The 13,560-nt window shown below is 52.4% G+C and overlaps 1 protein-coding gene and 1 long non-coding RNA gene across 3 annotated transcripts in view; both read right to left on the bottom strand.

Annotated features, from left to right (window-relative positions):
• The window catches only part of DRC4 (dynein regulatory complex subunit 4), an 84,548-nt gene that overhangs the window by 39,685 nt on the left and 31,303 nt on the right, over window positions 1-13,560 (bottom strand). The gene's annotated exons all lie outside the window — the stretch shown is intronic.
• Window positions 4,150-7,152, bottom strand: LOC143809755 (uncharacterized). The gene is made up of 3 exons (XR_013222437.1): window positions 7,068-7,152; window positions 5,403-5,534; window positions 4,150-4,555 (listed from the first exon to the last, which is right to left on the bottom strand). It is a non-coding gene; the product is annotated as an uncharacterized LOC143809755 (long non-coding RNA).

Raw genomic sequence — 13,560 nt, 5'->3', positions numbered from 1 at the left:
GAACCCAAAATTTATTGTGCAATTTCTTCTGAGTACACCAATACCCCTTATGTGGTTGAAAATTACTTATGAGGCACAGTGCAAAGCTCAGAAAGGAAGAAGCGCCATATTGGAGTTCAGATTTTGATGGACTGGTTTGAGGGTGCCATATCACATTGGTAGAGCTTCTGAGGTGCCAGAACAGCAGAACCCCCCACAAATGACCCCATTTTACAAACTACACCTCTCAATGAATTCATCTACAGGTGCAGTTATTATACTCACACCACAGGTGGTCACAGAATTTTATACAATTTGGGCAATGAAAAAAAACAAAAACATTACCACCATTTTATTTTAGCCCCAGATTTTTCACACACTGGAAAATGGGTAAAATGGCACCAAAATATTTGTCTCACAATTTCTGCTGAATGTGTAAATATGTGGCTGTATAGTACTGCTTAGCCACACAGCAAGACATGGGAGGGACGAAGCGCTATTTTCCTCCTCGAGTGCAGATTTTGCTAGAATAGTTTGCAGATGCCATATATAGAGCCCCTAAGTGCTAGGGTGCTAGGAGAGCAGAATCCCCCCTCAAATGACCCCATTATGGAAATTATAATCTTTTGAAAATTTATCTACAGGTGTAGTGACAATTTTGACTCCATGGGTGTTTCCATAAACAAGCAGCAGTGGATGTTGCGGAGTGAAAATTACAAACTGCCGTTGTAGTGACCAGTACATTGCAGTCACCAGTATGTTGTAGTGGCCAGTACGTTGTGGTGCCCAGCTCATGCTTCTCTAGACAGGAACCTTTAAATTAGGTGGGCTCTTATTGTTACAAAAATGCCAATCATGTGAATGCTAAACGTGGTTTAGGCACACTGGGGCTCAGAAAGGAGGGGGCATTTGGATTTGGAAGTGCAGAATTTGCTGAATTTCTTTGGAGGGAGGGACAAGAAGCTTTTCCTGAGCTTTTTTACTACCAGTAAAGTGGAAGCCCCCTATATTTCCATTATCAGATGACAGACCTGAGTGGGGACTTGCTATTTTTGTGGATTGAGTTGAATGTTTTGTTGGAAACATTTTACATAACATTTGGGATCTCATTTATCCGGCGCTCTATGCTGAGCACTTTCACTCAGGTTTACCACCTAAATCTCTGAGTGACGTGATTCAGATGAAACCCCTGAGGGATCCATTTGCGATAATGAGGCAGCAGAGTTACTCTGGACTCTGTCTGGCCTTTGTTCAGTGGTGTTCTTCTTTTCAGAATGCACAAAACTGTGGTGGACCGCACTTTTATGCACACCTAAAAAGACTGACACCGTCGCATCCCAAGCAGCCAGATGGCGTCCACAGTGCCTCCATCTGCCTCATTATAGGGAATCTTCCATCAGAAGTTCCGTCTGAATCATGTATTTTAGAGACTTAAGGTACCTTCACACTGAGCGACTTAACAACGATAACGATAGCGATCCGTGACGTTGCAGCGTCCTGGATAGCGATATCGTTGTGTTTGACACGCAGCAGCGATCTGGATACCGCTGTGATATCGCTGGTCGTTGCTGAAAGTCCAGAACTTTATTTGGTAGTCAGATCGGCGTGTATCGTCGTGTTTGACAGCAAAAGCAACGATGCCAGCAATGTTTTACACTGGTAACCAGGGTAAATATCGGGTTACTAAGCGCAGGGCCGCGCTTAGTAACCCGATATTTACCCTGGTTACCATTGTAAAAGTAAAAAAAGCACTACATACTCACCCTCTGATGTCTGTCACGTCCCCCGGCGTCCGCGCTGCTGCTCAGAGCTTCCTGCACTGACTGTCAGTGCCGGCCGTAAAGCAAAGCACAGCGGTGACGTCACCGCTGTGCTTTAGGGTCGGCGCTTACACAGTGCAGGGAAGCTGAAGACGAGGGACGCGACAGACACTGCAATGTAAGTATGTAGTGTTTGGTTTTTTTTACATTTACACTGGTAACCAGGGTAAACATCGGGTTACTAAGCGCGGCCCTGCGCTTAGTAACCCGATGTTTACCCTGGTTACCCGGGGACTTCGGCATCGTTGGTCGCTGGAGAGCTGTCTGTGTGACAGCTCTCCAGCGACCACACAGCGACGCTGCAGCGATCGGCATCGTTGTCGATATCGCTGCAGCGTCGCTTAATGTGACGGTACCTTTACACTGAAATCCTGGTGTCAGATTTCACCGCAATATAAATGTGTGCCTAGCCTTACTATGACCTTTGGGAGGCAGAATGAACAAATCACCAGCAGGTTAAGAATTGTTTTTATTTATTTTTTACTCCGTTCCTCGTACGGTATAAGCAATTAGACAACTTTATTTTTAGGATCGGAGCAATTACAGCGATACTAGATTTATATTGTTTTTTTGGTTGGCAGCTGTCACACACTAACAGACACTTTTTACTGCAAAACAAGGATTTTTGAGTACTCATCCTAAAATCCTTTTCTCGGAGCCACTCATTGGGGGATACAGGACCATGTGTGTTATGCTGCTGCATCTAGGAGGCTGACACTAAGTACATACAAAAAAGATTAGCTCCTACTCTGCAGTATACACCCACACACTGGCTCCAGCTGAACCAGTTTAGTGAGAAAGCAGTAGGAGAACATGAACATCATACAAGGGTCACACAGGACCATGCGACGTCCCAAAGCAGTCCCTGGGTGACAAAAAACCATAATCAAACAAACCCCATGCACCAGCTGCCTAGAGATGTGCTACCGCCTGCAAGATTCTTCTTCTCAGGCCTGCATCTGCGGAGACCTGAGTGTGAACGTTGCAGTGCTTCGAGAAGGTGTGCAAACTGGACCAGGTCGCAGCCATGCAAACCTGTCCGCCTACGCCTGGTGCTGAATGGCCCAAGAGGCACCCACCGACCGAGTGGAGTGAGACTTTATTCCAGCTGGGATAGGCTTGCCTCTGACACGGTAGGACTCCTCAATAGCCGAGCATATCCACCTGGCTATTGTGGATTTTGAAGCGGCCAATCCCTTCTTGTTATCCTCAGGAAGAACAAATAAAGTGTTCGTCTTTCGGAAGGACGCCGTCCAGGAAATGTGGCGACTGTGGAGACCTGGTGTCGTAACCAGTGCCTTCCCCCCTCCCATCAATCCCGTAATGAAACACACACAGTCCTAGGTGGGTTGAACAGGTCGGTCACAGTTTATTAATTAAATAAGCTGAGAAGGGCAATTACATATCGTAACGGCCGCTCGCGCCGAGCTCCTGTCCGTGATCGACAGGGGAATTGGACCAACGAGCGACTACGACCTTTGCCCTCCTCCGCTTCTTCCGCTGTGACTTAATAAAGGTTACCAGAGTTAGTTATATCACATACCTATATACACATTTTTATTTTTATTTTTTTACGTAAAATATTACAATAGCATTTACAAATTTACATCATCCCGCAGTTTAGCATCATCTTTAGCCTTTAAAAAGGGAGGGAGGGTGGGACAATGCTTCCAGGTGTCCGCCGGGAGGAAAAGAGAAAGTTCCCGGCCGGACACCTGGATTTAACCCCTGTAGGAGTGGCCGTAGGACCCCTCCCCTCCAGTGACCACTGGCCAGCTGGGGGTCTTCCAATTAGTGCATCACTAAAGGGGAGTGATGCTAGGGGGGGAACTGGCACTGACATCCTTTCTGTGCTGCTCTATCTAGGTGCTCCCCAGTCAGAGACGCGCACCTTATACAGTACCGCGTCTGCCAGACTGTGGAGACCTGGTGTCGTAACCAGTGCCTTCCCCCCTCCCATCAATCCCGTAATGAAACACACACAGTCCTAGGTGGGTTGAACAGGTCGGTCACAGTTTATTAATTAAATAAGCTGAGAAGGGCAATTACATATCGTAACGGCCGCTCGCGCCGAGCTCCTGTCCGTGATCGACAGGGGAATTGGACCAACGAGCGACTACGACCTTTGCCCTCCTCCGCTTCTTCCGCCACGGAGGATCCCGTGTATTACCTACGCGGGACTCCGACCCCACCCAAGACTTTTAGGGCCTGTTCAACCCCATCCTGTAACCCAGACAGAAAAATATCGAGGCCAATGTCCATTAGGTGAACTCCGTCCGGTCTTAATTGTGGCGTGTTTTTCTTTTGTAGTTATTGGTGATGAATCACGATACCGCCTCTTCCTCTCACATATTTTCCGATTCGAGCATTGAATTTAACCCTTGTCCGCTCTATGGCTCTTTTATCTCTTGCACCTCGCCATTCGGCCCGTGGTGTTATCTCCGACCACACCAGTATCATGTTCCTGAACAGACTGCTGAACCGTTCCGTATCCGTTGTCACCCATTTGTACAACTCGGCCACCTTTTGTTTGCCCAGGTCATTGCCACCCGCGTGTAACACCAATATCACCGGGCGTTCCGCCAACCTTGCTATGCCCACCATCTCCTTGAACACCTTTTTCCACTGGAGGCCTCTGATACCCCTCCAGTTAACTTTTATTCCCGGGATGTAGAGATTTGTTCCTCCTGGCCGCAGTTTGGCCCTCTTTTCGGCCCAGTGTACGTAGGAATCTCCTACCACCCAAACTTCAACCCCTGTAAGAGACAATACATGTTAATTAAGCAAGTCGGGTCTGATGTATCTGGCGAAGCATGCGGACTTCCAACGACCCATTCTCTGAACTTCGGCCTCTGACACTCCTGCCCTAGCTGCCTCTGTGGCCGCCCCTATCCGGAACGAATGTGTTCCGTACTCCTTTGGATTTGCGCCGGTTTCTTTCAAGCATCGCTTGATCATTGCCTGGAATTGGTACTTGGTCAGAGGGGACCTGTCTGTATGGGTGAAGAAAAATCTACCCGCGTGTCTTATTACGGCGTATCTTTTAACCATTTTTAGTGGGCAGGCTGGGCCATCTGTAGAGTTAACCAGGACCCATGTGCCCCTACCGGTGGGATCGCATTTGGATTTTCTAACCCTGATGCGCAGGGCGTCGCTGCATATAACTATGTCCTCGTTAATTAGGCCTCCTTCCGACGTGTTTTTTGAACGCGGTAGCAATTCGCTAATACGCTCCGAAAAAGACGGTCGCAAAAGCTGCCGATATGAGGGCCACCTCATATTGCGATGAGCAGACTGACGGGGATATCGCAATCAGGTCCTGCAATAGTCTCAGAGAAATGGGGCGGCGACATTCTTGGCAAGGATGAAGCCTCTTCCAACCTTTTATTGCTTGTCTTATGCAGAAGGATTTGGTTACGTCTACCCATCCCAATAATTGAAAGAAAAATGCTAGCCCCGATAATTTCCGTTGCGCCGAGGTGCCCGACGCCCCGCCTTCCCTCATCCGTAATAGGAAATCAGTTGTCACTGCGCTTCGCGCTCCGTCGCTTTCGTCGACTGGCCTACCCTGAATTAGTGAGCACCACTCCTCCCAAGCCTTACCATACACCTGCCAGGTAGCTGGCGAAACGGAGGCCCGGATTAAGGGCATCAATGATTGGCCACTGTGTCCCACAGGGACCGTGGACACCGAATACCCCGGGGTTGCGCGTTGGGCTGCTGGATTCTGAAAGCCTGCCAATTGGAAAATAACAGTGGGTTAATGATATTATCATCATCTTCCGCCACCACGGTGGCTCTACACCAAATATTGTTTTCTAGGCATATCAGCGCTAGTCGGCGCAAGAGAGCGAGTATGGGCAGGGTTGAAGAAGACATGTGATTCAAACTCTTTGCCGTTTTCAGATTTTGTGTTTGGAAACGAATGTTCGTGTTCCTCAACTGAACGGCCCATATCTCCAACGCTGCTACTACCGCAAACAGTTCCCATAGGGCCGGGTCTTGCCCCCATTTTGTTGTCGTCCATATCTCTGGCCAACCCGCTTTGCACCATTGGTTTTTATAAATTGCTGCAAATCCCTCTTTTTTGTTCCACCCTATTGTCAGCCCTAATTCCTTGCTTGCGATCTCTCTCTTCTGGGGAAATTGCATCATTAACTGAGTCACCCTTTGGGTGAGATAAATGATGAATTAAGCGGTATTTACCGGGTTCCTTTTTTGGTATAATGCCTAACGGTGATATTTTCATATTTTTGAAGGGAAGCGACTGGAAGGGGCCTGCTATTCTACCCAACTCGACCTCCTTTTCAATTTTTTGTCTAAGTATTTCGGGGAATTCGCGAGCCGATTTTAGGTTATCGGATAGTGTTGGCGTTCTTGTTAGCCTAAAGGGAATAAAAAACCCGTCGGAGAATCCTGCTTGCAGCTGCTGAGCCGCTTTCTTATTGGGGTAGAGTTTTAGCCAGGGGGCCATCGCGGTTACGCTCACTGGGGTTCTGCCTTGTAGGTGCTTTGTAAGGCTGACGAGTGCACCTTGACGCTGGGTGTCCCCCCCCCGCATGCGGAGCAATCATGCCTGAATTTGTATAATGCGTGGAAACGGCAGTTTCCCTCATTGAACAACCATCAGGCCCCGGGTTTTCGCACGACCACTGAGTTTTGAATCAGTGGTCGTGGCCGAAAAGGGGGGCTGCTTTTGGGACAGCATCAACCGCAACCATACGTCTGTTGCTTTAACTCCCCAGCCTAGATCGGGCTGTAGGGCCAGACGCCTGCGGAACTCCTCACCATACCGTCGCCAGGCTGAACCGCCGTGTGACTTGTATGAACTATATATCATGTCCTGATATATAAACAATTCGGAGCAGCGTTCCGGATGTTTCTGGCCCATAATACAGCCCAATACTGCGAAGGCCTGGAGCCAATTATTCATGGTTAATGCAATTCTCGATCTCCCCCTATCGAAACCCCTCTCGTTAGGTTTATCCACCGTTTGTTGGTCCGCTGATAACAGCGACCATATGTCAATATAATCGTTGCTCCAGATTTTCTGTCTCGTTTCCTGGTCTATATGGGCGCCTAGCGGGCTGATCCCGCAGAAGAAGGCGTCTTTGTGTAGATTAGCGGATTGTGGTGTTGCATTGTTCACCACCTTTCCGCTCGAGTGTGACAGTTGCAAGATTAACTCCTTTACCGCTGAGGTTAGCTCCATTTCCTTTAAGTTAACACCGTAGCGTAACACTTCCTCGCTACCCTTGTAACACTCACCGCTGTGTGATTCTGGACGAGTGTACTCCGATCCTGGAGGAACCCCTGCAGATGTAGACGGGGTGATGTCGCAGGACGGGGAAACTCTGGCTCCCGCTACAGCGTGGGACTGGCCGATGCCCTGCGTATCGTGCGTTGGAGCCCGATTACAACCACATAGTGGCGGATTAGTGGCTCTGTCTTCGGCGCCCGCACGGTTGTTGTTGTTGTGGCTGGAAGCCGTGGGGGATTGTACTTCCCGGCTGAAAGCCCTAGAGGGTGCGCGTGATTTTGAAGTCTTGTCCCGTGCCCGATGACTCCTATCCGGGCTCTGCGATACATCGGACCACTCAGATGTTGCTGATGACAGCCATTCTGAGGCCCGCGATCTGCGGCGGCTCCTATGGGAGCTGCGTCTACGTCGGTAACGGGAGGGGCGTTTAGAGGGGTAGCCCGAATGGCGACGGGAGTTATTGGAGGAAGATTGGGAGGACGAGCGGCGTCTACGCCTTCGTCCGCCCTTACTATGCGGTGTCATGGGAGGGATTCTTTCGGTAGCCGGAAGGGGATTATTGGCCGTAGATGGTCCTGTAGTGCTACTTAGGAGGGGGGGCGTTAGGAGGCCACCGTATTCGGCCCTATTATTGGTATTTAACCGGGCGGCAGCTATTGGATAATTTTTATTGGGCATGTGGGCGCTGTGGGGTGGTATGAGTGTGTCCGTGTTTGGTGACGTTAACAAAACTTCACGGTAATTTTTGTTGTGCAGCTGTTGAGCGCCTTGATCGGTCCTTGCGGACCGAACAATGCGCTCCTCAGCTGCCCTGTACCCTGTACTGCCCGACCCCTGATACCCCCGTGCAGGCACCAGTGCTGCGTCTGCCGGGGGTATGCTGGAGGTCGGGCCTGGTGGGGGATCTGCGCACTGATCGGTCAGATTTGACCGATTAGATCGTTCTGGGTGCTGCATGGCATTGATGCCAGCCTCCCGATTACCCCCTGCGGGCGGCGAATGTGTGCCCGCAGGGAAGGTAATGGAGGACCGGCCCGCGTCGCCATTGCTGGTGAGCTCTCGTGACCGGAAGTCAGGGGGCGGGGACCGGAAGTGCCCGGCCGGAGCCCCTGCAGAGCTCCTGGCCGCCGCCGAGAGAGCCGGAGGCCGCCGGCTGCTGCGAGGCGGCGAGGACGCCCCCTCCCCTATTTGGAGACGCTCCGGGGCGCGGGGTAAGCGGGCGGATCGCCTTCCCCCCGGCGCCGCCGGCAGCGACTCCTGATCGGCCAGGGAAAGGGGGGGTGCCGCGCAACGCCCGGCGCTGCCAGGATTAGCTCCACCAGCCCGGGACGGAGCAGCTGGCCGCACACCGCAACCCCCCGCCTCTGCAGGGGCCCGCACAGACGCCGTCGCTGATGAGATGCCACCCACCCTCCGACGGGTGCGACGCCCGGCCCCGCCCCACCTCCTCCGTGCGGACCCCGGGCCCTCTGCGGCCGGGAGCCCCGAAGCCTGCAGCGGCGCCGAGATGGGCCACAGCATAACGTTCTGGGCCGCTCCAACCTCTGGCCCCCCGTGTGCTAAGGATGGCAGCGAAGGTGAGCCACACCCGAGGGGACCCGGGGGTGAAGGGGGTATGGATGCCGGGCCTAGTGGACCCAGGGGCGAAGGGGCGCGCGAGGCCGGACCAAGGGGACCCGTGGGCGGGGGGGTGAGTGCGGACGGATCAGGGGGTGAAGGGGTGAGGAAGGACAGGTCGGGAGAGGGCCCAGAGAGGTGAGCCCTGACATCGGTAAGAACGGCCTGAAGCCAGTGCTCACCTCTCTGTTCCACTCCTTTCAGCAGGGCCTCGACCAGGGGGTCCGACATAGCTCCAGTGATGCGGGGACAAAGACAATGCTTCCAGGTGTCCGCCGGGAGGAAAAGAGAAAGTTCCCGGCCGGACACCTGGATTTAACCCCTGTAGGAGTGGCCGTAGGACCCCTCCCCTCCAGTGACCACTGGCCAGCTGGGGGTCTTCCAATTAGTGCATCACTAAAGGGGAGTGATGCTAGGGGGGGAACTGGCACTGACATCCTTTCTGTGCTGCTCTATCTAGGTGCTCCCCAGTCAGAGACGCGCACCTTATACAGTACCGCGTCTGCCATTCTAAGGGCCCTCACCAGATCCAGAGTGTGGAGAGGTCTTTCAAAATGATGTACCGGTGCCGGGCAAAATGAGGGTAGGACAATGTCCTCGTTAAGGTGAAATGGAGAGATCACCTTGGGCAAGAAGGCCAGGGACGGTCAGAGAACCACCTTGTCCTGGTGGAAAATTAGAAATGGAGCTCGACAGCAAAGAGCGGCTAGCTCTGATACCCACCTGATCGATGTTACTGCCACCAGGAAGGCGACCTTCCATGAAAGGTGGGCCAGAGAGACATCATGCAGCGGCTCAAACGGAGCCTCCTGTAGGACACCCAGGACTAAGTTGAGGTCCCAGGCCTTCTATGGGGGGAACCATGTGGGAGACCCCCTGAATGAAAGTCTTCACTGGTGGCTTAGAAGCAATCCAGCACTGTAACAAAACTGATAAGGCAGAGACTTGGCCATTAAGGGAACTAAGCGCTAGACCTGAGTCCAGACGACCCTAAAGAAACTCCAAAATGATCGGGAGGGGTAGCGGCCGCGTTCCCTGCACCATGCGAAAAAGGCTTCCCAGGTGAAGGTGATAGATATGCACCGATGCAGGTTTCCGAGCGTTAATCATAGTGGAAACCACTTCTCGGGAAAACCCAGCTTGGGTTAGGACCCAGGATTCAACGGCCAAGCCATTAAACAAAGGCCTCTGAGTTCTGGTGGCAAATTGGGCCCTGGGAGAGTAGGTCTAGTCGATCCAGTAGTCGCCAGGGAACGTCGATGACGAGTTGCACCAACTCTGCGTACCACACCGGCAAGGCCAGTCCAGAGCGACTAAGATAACCAGGATCCCTTCCGTCTTGATCTTTCTGATAAACCTCGGAAGTAATGGAAGTGGGGGGAAAACGTAAGGCAGATGAAATCGACACCAAGAAAGGACCAGTGCATCCACTCCAATGGCCTCTGGATCCCGGGACTGAGCTATGAACTCGGGCACCTTTGTGTTTAGCCTTGATGTCATCAGGTCCACGTCCGGAGTCCCCCAGCGATGACATATCTGTTGGAAGACCTCTGGATGAAGAGACCACTCCCCTGAGGCGAAACCCTGACAGCTGAGGAAGTCTGCAGCCCAGTTTTCGACGCCCGGGATGTGGACCGCTGAGATGACTGACTAGTTCATCTCGGCCCAGCGGAGAATGTGTTCCACCTCGCGCATTGCCGCCCTGCTGCGGGTGCCCCCCTGATGGTTGATGTATGCCACAGCCGTGGCATTGTCTGACTGTATTTGGATGAGGCGACCCGCCAGAAAGTAATGGAACCGTCGCAGGGTCAACCAGATGGCCCGAATTTCCAGGACATTGATCGGAAGAAGCGACTGCTGAGGCGACCAGCACCCCTGGGCAGTGTGATGACGGAAGACAGCCCCCCAGCCGAGAAGACTGGCATCGGTGGTGACCACCAGCCATTGAACCGGGAGAAAAGATTTCCCGAGTGAGGGAGGACCGTAGCGTCCACTATCTGAGCACCCGTTTGACCCACAGGGACAGGCGACACAGACGTCGAGAGAGAAGGGGTTCCTGTCCCAGGCTGACAGAAGCACAATCTGCAGAGGACGGAGGTGTAGCTGGGCAAAGGGAATAGCTTCCATCGCTGCCACCATCCTGCCCAGGACCCGCATGCCAAACCGGACAGAGAGAGGAAATGGGCGACAAAGTGCCCGGGCTCCTTGTTGAAGGGCTAGGACTAGTGATGAGCGAGTATACGCAATGCTCGGGTTTTCCCGAGTATGCTCGGGTGTTCTCCGAGCAATTTGGTATGCTTGGAGATTTAGTTTTTGTCGACACAGATGCATTATTTGTGGATGCTGGACAGCCTGAATACATGTGGGGGTTGCCTGTTTGTTTAGGAATCCTCATGTATTCAGGCTGTCTAGAAGCCACAAATCATGCAGCTGTGTCGACAAAAACTAAATCTCCGCGCACGCCAAAGGACACCCGAGCATACTCAGGAAAACACGAGCAACGAGTATACTCGCTCATCACTAGCTATGACCTTGTCTCGAGGGAGAATCACCAACCCTTGGGAGGTGTCCAAAGCCATTACTAAAAAGGAAATCTGTTGAGCGTGGACTGGGGAAGATTTACTTAAGTTTATCAGCCAGCCCAGGCAAGAAAGTGTATCCAAGGTTATACGGACGCACTCTGCGCAGGCCTGAAAAGACGGCCCTTTGATCAAAAGGTCGTCCAGGTATGGTAAGACGACCACGCCCCGAGAGTGCAGGACGGACATGACGGCTGACGTGACCTTTGTGAACACTCTGGGAGTGGTGGCGAGGCCGAAGGACAGAGCCGTAAATTGGAAAAGTTCCACGTGGACGGCGAAACGCAGGAACCGTGGGTGAGGTGGAAAAATCGGGATATGGAGATAAGCATCCCGGATGTCGATGGATGCTAGGAACTCCCCCTTCTCCATCGATGTGATGACAGAGTGGAGAGATTCCATGCTGAAGTGCCGAACTCTGACAAACTTGTTTAGCAACTTCAGGTCCAGGATGGGCCCTACCGTTCTGTCCTTCTTTGGGACCACGAATAAGTTTGAGCAGAACCCCTCATACCTCTCGCGTTCTGAGGCCAGAAGAATGAACCCGTCTAGACGTAATTAATCGATAGCCCAGTAGAAAGCCCGAGCAAGCGCATCTGTTTCAGTGGGGGTGAGAGGGGAAGAAAACTCTATCTTGAATCCGGAAGACACCAGGTTTCTGACCCATTCGTCGTGAACGACGGAGAGCCAGATATGACGAAATAGGAGTAGACGTCCGCCTACTCTGCTGGTGTCGACCGGATAGGGTAGTGAGTCATTCGGCCGGAAATCTATGGGACCTGTGTCCCTTAGATTTAGCTTGCCTGGGTCAGCCCTTCCATGGCTGGTTGGTCTTATGCGAGACCCGGGCATGCCTTTCCCCAGGAGGGGAACGCCCCGAGCCGGAAGAGGTGGTCGCGTTGGTCCAACTGAAACTGTTACGAAAGGACCGGAAACATGTCTGTTGTTGATGATGAATAGGTTGCCTAGTCTTTTGCTGGGGAAGGAAATAACTTTTTCCTCCTGTGGCGTCAGAGATAAGCTGACCCAGCTTCTCACCAAATAAACGACCGCTCTGGTAGGGCAGAGACGTCAATTACTTTTTGGACGCAGAGTCCGCTCGCCACTCCCTGAGCCACACTGCCCGTTGGATGGTGATGGCGTTCGAGACTGCAAGCGCAGCACAGTTAGCCGTGTCTAGGGACGCGTGAAACAAATATTCCTCAACCAAGGAGATCTGATTGGCTAGGTTTGCCTCCTAAGGGAGGTCACTGTCCTGTATGGCCTTGTTCAGGATATCTTCCCAAAAGACCATAGCTTTAGCTACCCACGTCGCGGCAAAAGAGGAAGAGAGTGCCGAACCCGAAGCCTTGAAAACCGAACGAGCCAGGTTCCCTATCTGCCAGTCTGTGGGGTCTTTAATCGAGGAACCGTCTGGTAAGGACAGGAGGGTTTTAGAGGCCAGGTGGGAGACAGGCGGATAAACTGGAGGGGATTCAGCCCATTCCTTCCGCAGATCCGGGGAAAAAGGGTAACTCGCATCAATAGGCTTTTGCCCTGCGAAGCGTTTGTCCGGTCGCTTTCTATAACAGTAAACTATGTCCTGGAACTCGGGGTGGTTGGAGAAAACCTTATGAGGGCGTTTTGTCCTCTTAAACGACACCGCGTGACCCAGGACATAATTAATGTCCTCATCGACCTTTAACATATGTTGACGGCTTCAATGAGACTGTCCACTGTCACCTGTGTATCCTTCCGAGTCTAGGACAAGGGGCATGTCCAACTCGGACTCAGAGTCGTGAACACTGCCAGCCCTGGGCGAAGGGGAATGGGAGAAGGAGCCCAAGGATGCCGAGGAGCGAGAAGGCTGGGTGACGGAGTGCTATGGGCCCATTTCCTAGATACCTGTTGAGCTTTTGACTGAGAATGGCCCCTGCTGAGCGAGTGTTCCAGTGAGGCAGAGGAACCCTCCGAGACAGGCTGGCGGAGACCGACCGAGAGAGGAGGGATAATGGAGGGACTTTATTGCTTTGGCCAGTGACGCCATGGACTGTGACAGTGGCAAAGAACACTCAGGGGGACTAGGTACACTGGGTTTGATAGTGGCAGAGGGCTCCTGAGCGCATTCGGGATCACAGTCTTTGCACAATGGGGTACTATGTCACCGTGGTAGCGAAGTCTGGCAGGTAGTACAAGAGGTGAAATACATCGTATGTACCTTGTTACCCTTCTTGGATGCCTTAGGGAGTGACATAATTTACCACAGTATGTCCTTGGTCTTGCAATATACTCCAATAGGGAGTGTAGCCCAGTGCAACTGCAGGGA

This window comes from Ranitomeya variabilis, chromosome 2 (assembly GCF_051348905.1).
Source record: "Ranitomeya variabilis isolate aRanVar5 chromosome 2, aRanVar5.hap1, whole genome shotgun sequence".
NCBI classification, from domain to species: Eukaryota; Metazoa; Chordata; class Amphibia; order Anura; family Dendrobatidae; genus Ranitomeya; species Ranitomeya variabilis.
Note: the sequence above shows the minus strand (reverse complement) of the source record. Positions and strands in the feature narration are given on the sequence as shown.